At 44.9% G+C, this 14,948-nt stretch overlaps 1 long non-coding RNA gene across 1 annotated transcript; it reads left to right on the top strand.

Moving 5' to 3' along the window:
- The first annotated feature begins 649 nt into the window (after positions 1–649).
- LOC108351467 (uncharacterized) lies at positions 650–10,964 on the top strand. The gene is made up of 3 exons (XR_001838874.3): positions 650–1,413; positions 9,018–9,115; positions 10,333–10,964. It is a non-coding gene; the product is annotated as an uncharacterized LOC108351467 (long non-coding RNA).
- Positions 10,965–14,948: the final 3,984 nt, after the last annotated feature.

Here is a 14,948-nt window from a genome sequence, read left to right as displayed (position 1 = left end):
GCTACTCTGTTCTCTTCCTCTGTGTCCACAGAGCAGATGGATGGATAAACTTTCCCCAGCTCTGTCTCCTTTCTTCCTCAGTGGGCTTATCTGCCCAACCCCATGATAACATCAAATGAAAATCCTCACTTTTGTCCTTCTGAGAGTACGAATGATCTCACTAACTGTGCTTCCAAGACCTGGGTCCAAAGTCTCAGCAAAGCAGCCAACTTCCTAATGCCCAGTGTAGTCACAATTCCTCAGCAACCTTCCCTCCCCGCCAGCCTCCTGTCAGTCAGCTTGTCTCTGAGAAGGCTGAGGAACTGTCTCTGATCTCTACATTCCTCTACACTCCTAGCTCTGGGACTCCTTGGCCAGCTCCTGGGAAAGGACTCAGTGTTGGACCACCGGACTTTTCTGTGTGGTCACCATCTTCCCCACTTAGTAGGCATATAGGATGATCTGCAGTCTTACGAACACACTGTAAGCTTAAAAACCTTTTATCTCATTCTCATGCCATTCTGTCAGACTAGAAAGCTCCCAGTCCCATCCCCCTGCCCCTGCTTTTCTTCTCAAATATTTTCTTCTCAAATACCTACCAACTTTTTAGAATCTAAAAGAGATATAATAGTCTCCATTTGTGTGTATGCATATGTGTGTGTAAACACTACTTATGAGCATATAACCATATTTATAAATTTGTGATCAAGTAGGTTGTGAATGTATGTTATATGCTTATATGTATACATATCTATGAATATATTTGGTATTCGCAAAACACTTCACACTTAAAACCTTGTTACCCATAACATCTCATTTAATCCTTATACCAAGTTTATGAGATGAACAGTATCGACAGCCAGCAGGTGAGGACTGTAAATCTCAGAAGTTGGTAGACTGGCTGTTATCAATCGAGCTAAACAGTGACAGTGACAGAACTTACACCCCGGACTTGTAATAACAACCCCAGGGCACTTTGGGACTATGTCACAATGGCCCCCATTCTAGTGAGACAGTGATGTCACTGAAGTAATTTCTGCAACAGATGGGGGAAGAGGCCAGGCCACCGAGGGTCACAGGAGGTTTTTGAGCAGATCAGAAGCCTGATCAAAGGCTTGCTGTGGGAAGATTGATCTGGTGCCTGGACCCAGGCAGGAAAGCCCTGCTGGGAACCATCCTGCCCCTCTGGACTCCTGTGGCTCTTTGTTTATGCTCCTGGAGCAGTGTTGGTCTGCTGTTGCAGGCTGCTTGTTTATTTATTTACTCCTATCCTACAACTTACTCCCTACTGCAGAGTCATCAGGATTTAAGAAGACTGTGATTGGCTATTTCAGAACCATGTTCAGACAGCCGTATCTTAAGCATGTCCACTCGCTGGTAGGGCCGGAGCATAGACAGTGTCAATTCTGAATCTTCAGGCCGACTGCGTGTTTGGTATGCTGGGAGTGGTGTTTAAAATTTGGTGAATGAATGAACAAGAGGAAGGGCGTCTGTGGAAGACAGATGGGGTCAAGGACGTGGCTAAATATATCACAATAGTGGGGCACTTTGAAGTCCTATGCCGTCCTTGATAGGATGAAGCGGACCTCCATGAACTTAGATGTGAGAGGGCCGTGATCTACGTACTGTTGACACATAGGAAACATGTGTGCTATATATGGAACAAAGTGCATGTATGTGGTGTGGTGCCCAACTGCCCAAACACACTGTTCATTTAGAAAAAGCATTCGGGTGGAGAAGACTCAAATGTTAGGTTAGAGGTTGTATTCGGGGTTATTTTGTAAATTTTTCAACATGTATGAATTTTGTGTCTGGAGAACTTGGAAGCCTAAGTTATATATGATTAAGGGCCAACAGGGCAGTTTCTCAATAAGGGATGGAAAGTACCATGTAACACTCCCTCTCCCTATGCGCCCCCTCTACGCGTGCGCGCGCGCGCGCGCGCGCGCACACACACACACACACACACACACACACACACACACACACACACACACACACTACAGGTTCTCCTTCAGTTTAAGGCTGGGAAGCCTTTCCAGTTTATACCAAGATCTTTCAGCTGAGCTTCCCTTCTGGAGATGCCCAGACCCTAGCCTCACAGGGTACTCTGCCTCACATAGAGTCTTCTGGCTTCCTTTGATATCTTTCCTTTTCTGAGAATTTTAGCTGCTGAGCCTCCAGGTGTGGCTTTGTTGTGTGGAGCATTTCCTAGCCCCACTCCCTCACCCTCTACCCCCCACATCCCCACCCCCCCTCCCCGCCTGTTAGCCCCACCCCCACCCCCACCCCCATCCGCTTCTGCCAGCTTCCTGATTCTTCTTCATGGTTTCAGTTCATTTCCAGGTGGCTCAGTCCCCGGTGTCCGAGCTCCTCCCTTTATCTTGTCTGATCAAGAGAAAGAATCTTGGTGTCACATCTAGTTCGTTCCTCTTATTACCTCCCTATTTTGGTCACCTCCCCCATAAAGCCCTCCCCCACCTGCCCCCCATTGGATATTATTTTTCAGAGCATGGGGTATAGGTTCAGGGAGTTACAGAGTTTTCCCCCTCTCTTTTTAAAATTATAAATACTCATACCTGATTGGAATGAAGATGTCCTCGCCTCCCCATTCATTGCAGATGCATGTTACTCTTCTGTACCGTGAGTTTCCTGTTCATCAAGCTCACCTTCAAACCCCTTCTTCAGTTGCATCAAATGCCATTTACGTTCAGTTCTCCTAAAATTTCAAATGTAGCCAATAGTTTGGCTTCCTCAGAACCTAGTATATAGAATTTTGTCTTATCCAGTCAGGTGAACCACTTCCTAACTACCTCTGAGGCAGAGTAAGTTGACCTAAGAAGAGCACAGCCCTTAGATGCCTTTCACAGTTACTACCGCCATCTTCCCTACCTTACTCAGTTTCCTTTCAAGCATAGTGGTGGCTCACAAAGTCAAGCGTGACCCTAAGAGCTCCTCTCCAGAGATCCTGCTGGACATAATGGTGCAAAAAGTGTGCCTACGGTGTGTTCCACAGTCACAGCTCCTGCCCCATTGCTTCTGATGTGCTACGGGTCTCACACGTGATGTAGAGAATCATCAAGCTGTAGACAAGAAATCAGCTAGACAAGTTCAGAGTTGGGGCTAAGGAGACAGCCCAACACGGAAGCATAGGAGTTGCCTCCTTTTGACAAACACACTTGTGAAAGTCAACGATTTCAAGGCATGACATCATCCATGTTTCCCTTTCTCTGTCCATTCAGAACTCCAGGTCCAAAATGAACCTTCCAGAACAAAGTCTAGGGTAAAGAAGAGTTGAAGTGGAGTTCACAGAATCTCCTAACACCGACAAGAACAGAGGAGGAGATGGGGTGGGGTGGGGGCGGTGCCAAAACGGAAAAGGATATACTAGTGGAATAAGCATAGTCATACAAGGTCTGTAGTATAGATGTCCACAGTAAGTAACCTTAGAACGTTAGCACCCCAAACCTTGTCATGCCCTGCTGTGAAATGGGTACAGCTGCTATGGGACAGAGTAGTGAAGAAGATGACAGGGAGGTGCTATGCTATGCCTTAAAAATGCTACTACTAATCTCATGTGGTTTCTGTTAGGAGACATGGGGAGGTTTCTATAGATGCTGGCCATTTATACTACAGTGGTTAAGATGCTAGACCACCGCATACCTATGGCACTTTGAATTCTTTCTTATTGTAGTAACTCACCCTGTCAGGCATCTGCAAAAAGGAGGAGAGGATGGGTATATGGTTTAAAATATAAATAGCAAGGAATGAGACCTCAGCATTCTCAAACTTGCTTCTCGGAAATAGCTAAGGCCTGGGGGGAGGTTAATATTGAAGATGCAACATAAATTATATAGTAAGAAGGCACATCTGCTCCCGGAGCTCAAGTCGTAGGTGTCTTGTGAACTGTATTTGAACTCCATTGTTAAAATATATACACAAGGCTGGAGGGATGACTCTGGTTAAGAGCACTGGCTGCACTTCCAGAGGACCTGGGTTCAGTTCCTAACACACACAAGGTAGCGACTTCAGCCACAGGGAATCCTACTGCCTTTCTGCGCACACATGGCACGCAGATGTACATGCAGGTCAAACACCCATAGACATAAGATTTTAAAAAAAAATAGGAAAAATTACACATCCTGTCAGCAGTGTGCCTGGCAGTGAGTCACCTGGAAGAAGGGTCCTACGACTCAGCCTACAAACCTAGTCTGAACCAAGGTGACAACTTCACGGCTTGAAAAATACTGCCTTCGCTTATGAGCACACGAGCGTGACATCCCTACCCAGGCAGCATTGCGGTACTGTAAACACTGCAGATACGGTACAGGAGCGTGAACAAAGAAGGAAGACAAACGCCAAACTGACTGTGATATGGCTGAAGTCTTGAGGCTTGTAGGTACTGGCGGTGAACAGTGCTTTAGGATAGGCCATGCAATACATCATCCCACTGCTGCCTGTACCAGGAGTGAGTGTCCAAACACTCCCCAGCCCTCCATCTTCACTATACTGTGACTTCCATGGTCTCCAGTTAAGCTGATTACCCATCCTGTTAAATCCCCAACGAGAACACACAGAACCTTTAAAACAATTCGATAGTGATTCAAGGAGGCTTCAGTATTTATTGTTTTTATACAAGTGGACCACAGACCCTTGAACTGTACAAAGATTATTTCATGTCTATTAAGGCAGGCCTGCCTGTAACATTTCTCCTAGTGATTCAGAGGCACCTACTCTTAGAACTTGGAAGTCAGACGTCTGTACGTGTGCTCAGTGTTTGTGTCCATACAGGTTACAAACAAGCGAAGCTGCTGGACGGAGACTTGGGTTTCATTTTTTATCTCTAGTGACGGACAGAATCTGACACAGTTCTAAGAGTATTGGAGGAGACTGTTAAGATCACCATGTTGACTGGGAGTTTGTTTCCTTAAATATCTCAAGGTGCCTGCGTTGTTTGGCTGGCAAATGGTTGTCTTGATTTCTAAGTGGAGTTGATTTTCATCAGTAAGGAAAGATGCTCATTTCCCCCAGATGAAACAGATGAGGATGCAGAGTCCTGCTAAGACCTCCCCAAACCGCCTCTCACCTCTCCAGACACATGCTCTCCTCCTGGTACTGGGACCACTCAGCATCTTAACGGCATTTGCCTACAGTGACTCACTTCTCAGGGATTTGCAGGACGTCATGTGGTAAACAAAGATGCACACGGAAAGGACATGCTAAGTGACCTCAATTCCTTGCGTCTGGTCCACATCTTGTTATGCTTCTTTGATTAGCTGATAAGTCTCCCAGATGAAGCAAAAAAAAAAACTTTTTTTTTTTGAAAACTAAAAGGTCTCATTCTAGGGCAGGACTCACTGCATTCTGAATGAAGGTGGGGTTAATCAAGGGAAAAGGTAGGCTTCCTTTCAAATCGATGTGCTTTTAGGTGGAATCGATAAACTAAGAACTAAAAGGTACCAGTTATGTTTTTTTCAGCATGTTTCTGTATCTTAGATCCCCCACCCCCAGTGAGGCAATTCCTAAAGCTAGAGCTTTGTTCATTTGTCTGGTCAGGGTTTTTTTTTCCTCCTAAATATTTTTTCTATATAATCCCTCTCCTAGAAAAGCTTTCCATGGAGTTCTAAAAAGAAATATATATATATATATATATATATATATATATATGTAATTTGTAGAAAAATATATTTGTAGAAAAATATATTTGTAGAAAAATATATGAGAGAGAGAGAGAGAGAGAGAGAGAGAGAGAGAGAGAGAGAGAGAGAGCGCAAGTTTTATAAAAGATCTGATCACACTTTGAACTCATGGCTACTTCTTGAAACCATTCTGCCATCCCCCATTTCCTATCTTATGCTCTTACCCTCAGATGAGTGGCTTTGTTTTTCCTAGATATGCAGGAATGTAAAATGATAAACTTCCAAGGGAGGGGGAGGGGAGGTAGAGAGAGAGAGAGAGAGAGAGAGAGAGAGAGAGAGAGAGGGAGAGGCAACACCAGAGAGCCAGTTCCTGAAACAGGAGATGAAGCCCCTTCTCTTTTCCCATATTTTAGTAAGGTTTTGGTTTCGAAGCATTTGCACCCTTAATTTTGGAACTCATTATTTCAAACTCCAATAATCCTAAGAATGAAAACTGAAACTTCAGGATTTTTTATGGTTTTTAACTTGATCCTTCCCTTCACCTCCAAAAGGGCAAGAATGTGCCCCCAAGTAAGCCACAGTTATGGAAAAGCTTGATAAAAATGGTGACTGGTTTGTGTAGGCAGCAGTGGCCAGGGTGGCACGACCTCTCCTGCCTTCAAGTTTTATTGTATGAAATGTCCATGCCACCCCCTGGAAAAGCCGGCCTCGGTTTTCTAAGGCTCTTTTCATTTATCTTTCAGTCAAAAGGAGGGAAGTAATTTGCAAGGAGTTCAGGGTTGTGATAATGTACAGGGCTCATGCCTGAGAGAGAGTTCAGAACTACAAGGGGAAGCATTCATGGTTCTCCTCTGTAGGAGTGCAGAGGAAGCGGAGATTTACGAGGAGAGAGGGAGAGAGAGAGAGAGAGAGAGAGAGAGAGAGAGAGAGAGAGAGAGAGAGAAACTGTGCTTGCTTCCATAGCGACATGCAAGAGGGAATTAAAAATATGCACAGTGTTGTAAAAAAAATAAGTAAATAAAAATTTATATATATATATTATATATGGGAAGGTGAAGATAGTTGGGATAAAATGAATCAAACAACAAATCTTAATATAGATTGAAAATGAGAGACAATTAAGCAACCCTCCTTTGAGGGGGAACAGAATATTCTAAAGCAGAAAAGCGCAGAAATCGACGTGTGGGGTTGATGTGGCAGAAGCTGGGCTCATCTTGGAAATTTGGGGAAGATTGAATTTGTGATGTGCACACGCGCCTCAAACTCTTGCATTTAACCAAACAGCATGGAGGCCGTTGACAGGATGGTCCTTTGTTGTCTGCCCCACACTATGTATTACACCTTTCCCCAGAAACCCTGTGAGGCTCATCTGCTTTGAGCATCTCTTTCCTTCCATTCAGGTTTGCCTCCTCTCTGCTCCTCAGATGTCCGTTCTGCTTCTTACCTCAGGCTTCCTGTCACGCATGGCTCCAGATAGAGCACTATGGAAAAGGGGAGTGAGGAAATAGAAACGTCTGCTGACAGGAGGGAAAGCAAAGATGAAAGCCATTGTGTGCCCCTGCAGCAGAGGGAAGAAAGCCAAAGACTAGGAATGGTTAGGGACGTGAGCTTTTCAGAGGGAAGGTGGGAGAAGAGGAGGAACCCTCTGCCTATCATCAGGACTATGCTCAAAGTCCTGCCTCAGATTACAAGCCCAGGTTTTGATGGCCACACTCACCTCTAGATATGCTTGTGTGATAACCACGTCACTCACCAGGATGGTGAAGCCGGCCTCCTGCTCTTCTACGGGCCACGCTGTGACTTTTATGGCCATTCGTATTTCTTCTTCCTTTCACATGAGCAGCCTAACTCAGACCCTGGAGTCCAGGGAGACTGACAATGGGGTTGTGTAGATACAACCTTTCTGAGGCTCCCTGCCTGCTTCCAGAATATGGCACCTGGTTTCAGAAGGCTGGCCATATTCTTTTGCAATGTCTTCCAGGGACATGATTAGTATCTGATCTCCGGGCATGACGGTCATCAGCACAGCCATCGCTGTCAAAGGAGATGGCTGATGAATTTCAAAGTTACCCTGAAGTTGAAACTCTGACATCTTTAAGATGTCCGATATTTTGTTTGCCCCGTTGAGTTCATAAACGTGGGTCAGAAAAGCTCACAAGACAGCCCAGGACACCACCTGAGCTCTGAACTCTAGGGGATTAGAATGACTGGCAGTCATCAGCCAGCACCATCCCGTGGTGGTCCAAACACTCAAACACCATTGCTCCAACTGGTATCGAACAACGAAAATACACTCACCTCTCTGTCTAAGAACTCTCATGCTTTGGGAGAATGTGTCTTGATTTACGTAACTTTTAGAACTATGATTTGTGGATCCTCGTGATTCACTGAGTCTAAGTTGTGTCCCTGTGGACATTCAGTAGGGAGCCTGCTGTTCATGTCTAACATCCAACCAACATCTTAAGTATACTAAGCCAAGGCAGTTCCCCCAGACTGTATCCACTCAACTTCTCAAAAGCAAATATAAAAGCATACATAGAAAAGGCAAGTGTGGGGATTTAGGAAGTGGCTCAGTGGGTAAGGCTGCTTGCTGTGTAAGCTCGAGGATCTGAGTTCAAATCCCCCACACTAACTCACATAAAAATCCAGGCATGAGTATGCATTTCTAGAGCCTCAGTATTGGTGAAAACTGATTTCTGGAAGTTCACTGTTTTTAAGGCAGAACCATAGAAAAGACATCCAGCAGCTCCCCCATACACAAACTCCAGCATATTCATGTGAATGGGACACACACACACACACACACACACACACACACACACACACACACAAAGTACAGGATCTTGACCTTTTAGTCACATTGAAATAAGTTATCAAACTCAGCAATAAGCAATCTAGAAAGCCATTACCCATTATATAAATGTGCAGAAAGCTTCTTTTAGAAACCGTTATCTATTTAAAAATGCGATGTTAGCAGTGGAAGGTTGGCTCAGTGGTTAAGAGCGCATATGCTTTTGCAGACGGCCAGAGCCCACACCCTGCAACTCACAACTGCTGCAAGAGAGTCTGACACCTCTGACCTCCACGGGGCACTTGCGCTGCGTGCGCCTTGTGCGCTGCGCGAAACCCTCTCCCCACCCCCCACCCCCAACCAACGCACACACAATGAAAGAAAATTCTTTCTCAAAAGTATGACTTTACTTTCATTGTAATATTTTTATAATCAAGACAGCTTATGAAGTAGAAATTATGGTCATGAAATTCAGGGACTTATACCTAATCAATCTATGTTCGTATATGGCAGACTAGTCATACAAAAATTATAGAAATACTTTTCCAATGAAAGAACAGAAAGTAATCCTAATGGGCTATATTTAACTTCTTTTTCTTTCCATGTAGAGCTACACAGCAGGCAGGCAGAAGGACCCTACATCCAGCCTCCACTGCCAATTAGTTCAGAATATCCTAGCGCATAAGGCAAAATACCAGGGACTGGGGTAAGTCTGCCACCTGCATTTCTCTCATTGTCAATTAAAATTTCATTTCTTTACACTAAATCTTTTGACATGTCTTGACCCCAGTGCTCTAAGAATAATTTAAATAACTCCCTGGGACCATTCCTATCCAGCGTCCTCTCTGGGGTAATAAACTTAACTCTTTTAGGACTCTGACTGCTAGGTTTTAACAGTCTGGCTCACCATGTTTCCCTCAGAGAAGCATTACAGCCTCCTGGTCTGCTTTGCTGGAGCTGAGTTGAACTCTGAAGCCATGCTGTGTATACTGCACAGGAAGCAGTGCTCCCAAGAAGTAGTGCGGCTCTGGGGATCCTTCTGAATCTTGCTTCTTACTAGGAGATACATTTTTAGCTAAATTGGTGTCCAGAAAGAGAACACTGGGGTGTGGGTGGGATTGCTTCTTCTGTGCTTCAGGGGATTTGAACAAGTTTTGCTATTGTGATTTTAGTATTTCTGGTAAAGACCTATATACATGGATGACTGGTAACCTTAGGTTATTCTTCATAAGTTGACACTCTTTTAAGTCATTCCTTTCTTTTTACCATCCTCCATCCATGCTCTCCAAGTTCAATTAAACCCAAGGGGTAAGGCTCAGGCTACTCAGAGAAGATCAGGATACAGAATGGGAACGTAAAATCTGACCTTCTGTGGATTTCTATGGTGATAAATCACTCCTCACTTTCAGGGTCCTCATCGGTATTTTTTGCTTTGTCTGGGTTGGAGAGATCGCTCAAGCATTTGAAATCGCTGGAAACTCTCGTGACAGAACCCAAGTTCAATTCCCAGTACCTTTATGGCAGCTCAGAGCAGTCTGCAACTCCAGTTCTAGGGGATCTTTCTGGCTTCCCCTGGCAAAAGGCACGCTCTTTGTGCACAGACATCCCTGCAAGCAAAACACCCACACACATAAAATAAAAGAAGCATATTTTAAGAACTTGAAATGGTTTTGTCACTAAAACTTGACTTAAAATACAAAGGGTTCAGGAGTTGCCGTGTTTCCTTTTCTCAGCAAAATATCAACTTGAGTTGATACGCTCATGACTACTAAAATTAGAAGGTATATTTATATGCAATTAAGTAACTGTGAAGTATTCATTTTATTTTACAAAATAAAATTTTAATAAGATTTTAGCTCACCCCCCCCTCTCTCGGTGAAATATCTGTTAAAATGTTACTGTGTTGTTTTATTCTATATGCAGGTGAGTGGACCTTAATCTGTTATGTACCAGGTGTGTGCAGGTGCACAGAGAGACCAGAAGAGGGCGCCAGGTCTTCTAGACCCTGAGATACTGGCAAACAGTTGTGAACTGCTGACCTGCGAGCTGGGAACCCAAGTCAGGTCTCCCAAAGGATCATTAAGTGTTCTTTACTGCTCAGCCATCTCTCCAGCATGAAATATATTTTTAAAAGGATTCTGATTAATGATAATATATCTATCCCTTAACTTTAAAAAGAAAAAGCAATTATTCTTAATAAGCCAGGGCACACATGCATCAGAAATTCCCTAAAGATCTTGGAATAGAATAATCTAAAATATATTTAAACACCAGTAGGATCAATTTTCAGACTTGGGTGTCATTCAAATTGACTTTATGTTAGCATATTTTTCTGTGTGAGAAAAATTGTGTCAGAAATAAAAAAAAAACCATTTCTGTGTAAATATCCCAAAGGAATAACCATGTTAATAATTCTTATAAAATTGTGGTTATATGACAGACAATTACTTTACACCATTCAGGCTTTTTTATCCCCACTGAGTATTGTTTAATACTTCGGTCCCAGGAAACTGCAACAGCCACAAAGGGCTAATAAAACGACCGGTATCAAAATATTTTATGTAACAATTTGTCCATATTCACATAACCTGTCATCTCTATGGTTTGCCTATTACACGAATCAAATGTGCGATTCCTTAGTATGAATTTCCTAACACCATTTACCTCCTCCCGATATGGCAGCTTTTATTTTTAGGCAAAGAGTTGTGAGGCTAATCTGAGGACACCCGGGGACCACCAATAAACTGTCAGACTCCTAGCAAGTTAGATTCCTTGTGATTGGGTAGAGAGGTTTTTGTTTTGTTTTGTTTGCTTCCCCATTAATGACGGATCCCTCCTTCCTCTTCAAAGTGTTGTTTTACAGTCATAATTTTAAATGCTTGTAGCATCTCTGATTTTCCCCCTAAAATCTACCTGGTTCCTGGGGGTAAGATGTGGGTGAGCTAAAAGCATTCTGGGAAAGGCTGACTAGAGCTTGTGAGGAGGTGGCCTGAACCCCTGCCCCCCTCCCCAGCACCTTCTGGGAGCAGTCACCCCGCATCCTAGCCCGGGTCCACCCCTCCCAACGCCCCTGCCCCCCCCGCCCCCCAACCCCCCCTTCCTCACCTTCGCCCCACCCGCACCCTCCTCATTGACCCGGCCCCCCCCTCGGCCTACACATCTTCCCCGCATCCGTCTTAGCTCTTGCATCCCACGCCTCTTTGTGCACCTCCAGAGTGGAAACGCGACTTTCTCTAGCGTGCAGCGTTCATGCCCCAGACAGAACAGCGCGGGGACCCCAGGGCTGTAAATTGGTCGGGGGCACCAAGAGTCGGGCGGGCCACTGGGCCTAAGGTGTCCCGCTGCCTGCTGGCTCCAGCACGCTTGTGTGGCGCTGCTAGAGTCTTCACCTGGTGCGGGACCTAAGCAGGCAGAGGGCGGACTCGTCAGGAGGGAAGGGAGGAACACAGAAGCTATTTTAAGCACAAAACCAGACAGCTCATCCGAGGAGTACTAATGCATTGCACCTACTCATAAACAATATTGTGTAAATGTATAGTTAGGGTTAGATTCATGGACCCCCATCTTAATCCGCCCCCTCCTTCTCTCTCTTTTCTTCTCTCTCCTCTCTCTTCTCCCCCTCCTTCTCCCCACTCCGTCCTCCCCTTCGCCTCCCCAGCTCCCCTGTCCCTACCCCACCCCCCACGTTGCCCCCCTCCTCTCTCTAGCAGCACGAATTCAGCTACTGGGGTTTTTTTGTTTTTGTTTTTTTAATTTCAGAGTAGAAGTCTGTTGATAACTTTTTCTAGAAGAGTTCCCCCTTTTCCATAAATGTTCGTTTGAAATCACACACGACAGTCAAACAAATTGGTAGTTTAAATCCAGTCTTCCAGGACTGCTTCTCCAAATTCAAGACTTTGCTCATTCACATCATCTGACACAAATAATTGTGATAATTTAGGTTGGGAAATGAACGACCAAGATAATCTTGGAGAGGAACGGAAAGAACTGGGTTTACAACTATCACAGCCAAGAACAAAGTCCCCTGAGGAATGTCACTGGCTTCTTAGATCTTGGTATCCTTTCTGGGCAAGTATCCAGCCCTCCACACTCCAGATAGGGACAAACCTGTGCAGCAGATCTGAAGAGTGAGTACCACACGCCAGGGAGCTTCCCAAGGAACAGCCCGTATTTAGTTAGGGAAGGAGCGGGTGGTTTCTCATTTAGTGAATATTCGAACCGCCTGTTTCCGATATAAAAGGCAACAGAGAGTCGGAGGGTTTCTTTTATTTTTTATTTTTTTGGTTCTTTTTTTCGGAGCTGGGGACCGAACCCAGGGCCTTGCGCTTCCTAGGTAAGCGCTCTACCACTGAGCTAAATCCCCAGCCCCCAGAGGGTTTCTTAAATGCTTAGAAACATGAGTTCTTGCCTGCCCTCAGAGACCATCCAGTCTAGTGAAGGGCAAGTTTTCCCAGTAGGAGGAGGGGTAAAAAGCCCTGACACCTCTGGCTAGGGTAGAAATGAAGCCTCCGGGATTCCAGTAGAAGGGAGATTATTTCCAGCCGAAGGGCGGCTGTGCATTAAACCAAGTCTGACCAAACTTCAAGTGTTTGGGTCCCACGGAAGGTAGCCCTTCTATAAAGCTCCACTTTAGTGTAGAGTAAATATATTACTTCTAGAACGTTCAGTGTGCTCTTCCTCTTCCCAGTTTAAAACGCTCTTTAAAATTTCTTAAATGCTCATTTTAGGAGTCAGTTTTAAGCCATGCCCCTCTCTCTTGTGTGCACATACAAGCACAGGTGCCAAGGTGTGTGTGTGTGTGTGTGTGTGTGTGTGAGAGAGAGAGAGAGAGAGAGAGAGAGAGAGAGAGAGAGAGAGAGAGAGACCTGTAGATGTGACTCCTCCTTCCACCTCCAATTGACTGAACTCAGGTCCTCAGGCTTGACCACAAGCACCCCTACCAGCTGAGTCATCTTGCAGGCCCTTAGGGTTGATTTTTGTCAATGAAGCTAAGCTGAAACGCCCCAGTCAGAGGAAGCTACGAGTTATAAGCTAAAGATATTCTATTTATGATTACTCTGAAAAGAGTCTGGGTGGTCTACAACTGGAGACACCCTGTGTAGAAGGAAGCGGCCAAATCAAAATAGAAATCCGTAAAGGGGGGGAAAGATGGAGGTTTGAAATGAGCCAAATCTAAATGTTGCCATGACGAGGTGAGATTTGGTTTCGGCTTTGGGTCTGAGATTCTCGGCAGCCAAGGCAAAGAAGGGAACGACCTAAGTGATGTCAGCCTCAATGGAGGGTCAAGACCACCATCTTTAAACATAAAGAAATTATAGAAAGGGTTTCCAATCTAGAGCACACAACGCTCTGACAATGCTTTTCAAGAAAAGAGGAAGGGTAACAGCCAGCCCTGCTTCCTATCACAACTTCCCATAAAAACCAAGCTTTGAGTAGAAATGAGTCTCAGCAAACCTATCCTGACTTTTGGGGTCCACCTTGAACAATAGCATAGCCACCACATCTCTGCCTTCCCTAGAGACACTTTCTTCATGGTCTTGATGACAGCCAAATACATTTTTTAAACCAAGTGGGAGCCCACTGTGTTACTATCACTTTTAGATCATAGAAGGTAGCTTTGTGGCTAGAACGGACAGATTTCTCTAATAGCAGCAACATCGGTGTTTTTATAGAGAAGGGCCAGCCCAGACTGCCTCAAAGGTAGCTACCAGGTAGGTCATCTTGAGGGTGAGCCAAAATTTTCCTTAGGACGTTGCTCAGAATGAGCTCCAACACATCCAACACATGAACAAATGTTTGAGTCCCCAGAGCCCCACACTGGTCATTTCAAGATGCTGTTTGCATGTCACCCACCGTGGCTGGCTGGTAGAAAGTTTCAGCAGGATTCCCGTAGGTGCCTCAGATTGGACAAGCTACACTTCCCCCACTACACTCCAGGGTAGGCTGAGGGAGAATGGAATCAGATGCTGATCTTTGTGTCCACTGAGATTGTCCTAGAGTTCCTATTCCTGCACAAACATCATGACCAAGAAGCAAGGAAAGGGTTGATTCAACTTACACTTCCACATTGCTGATGAGAAAAAGTGGCTTAGTCATGTTCTATTACTGGGAAGAGATACTATGACCATGGCAACTCTTAGAAAAATAAAACATTTCATTGGGGCTGGAGTACAGGTTGAGCAGTTTGATCCATTGCAATCATGGTGGGGAGCAGGGCACCATGACCACAGCAACTCTTAAAAAGGAAGACAGTTAATTTGTGCCTAGCTTCCAATTTCAGAGGCTTAGTCTATATCACCGTGGTGGGAGGCATAGCAGTGCACAGGAGGACATGGTGCTGGAGCAGCAAAGAGTTCTGCACCTTGATCTGAAGACAGCCAGGAGGAGACTGTGTGCTTCATACTCGCCATACCTTGAGCATTTAAGACCTCAACGTCTCCAGCCCCACAGTGACACACTTCCTCTAACAAGGCCACACTTCCTCCAATAAGGCCACACCTCCTAACAGTGACACTTCCTATGGCCAAGCATTCAAACAC

The sequence above is a fragment of the Rattus norvegicus genome, chromosome 7 (genome assembly GCF_036323735.1).
Source record: "Rattus norvegicus strain BN/NHsdMcwi chromosome 7, GRCr8, whole genome shotgun sequence".
In the NCBI taxonomy this organism is placed as follows: domain Eukaryota; kingdom Metazoa; phylum Chordata; class Mammalia; order Rodentia; family Muridae; genus Rattus; species Rattus norvegicus.
The sequence above is the reverse complement of the archived record's forward strand: the minus strand, read 5'-3'. Positions and strand labels throughout refer to the sequence as shown.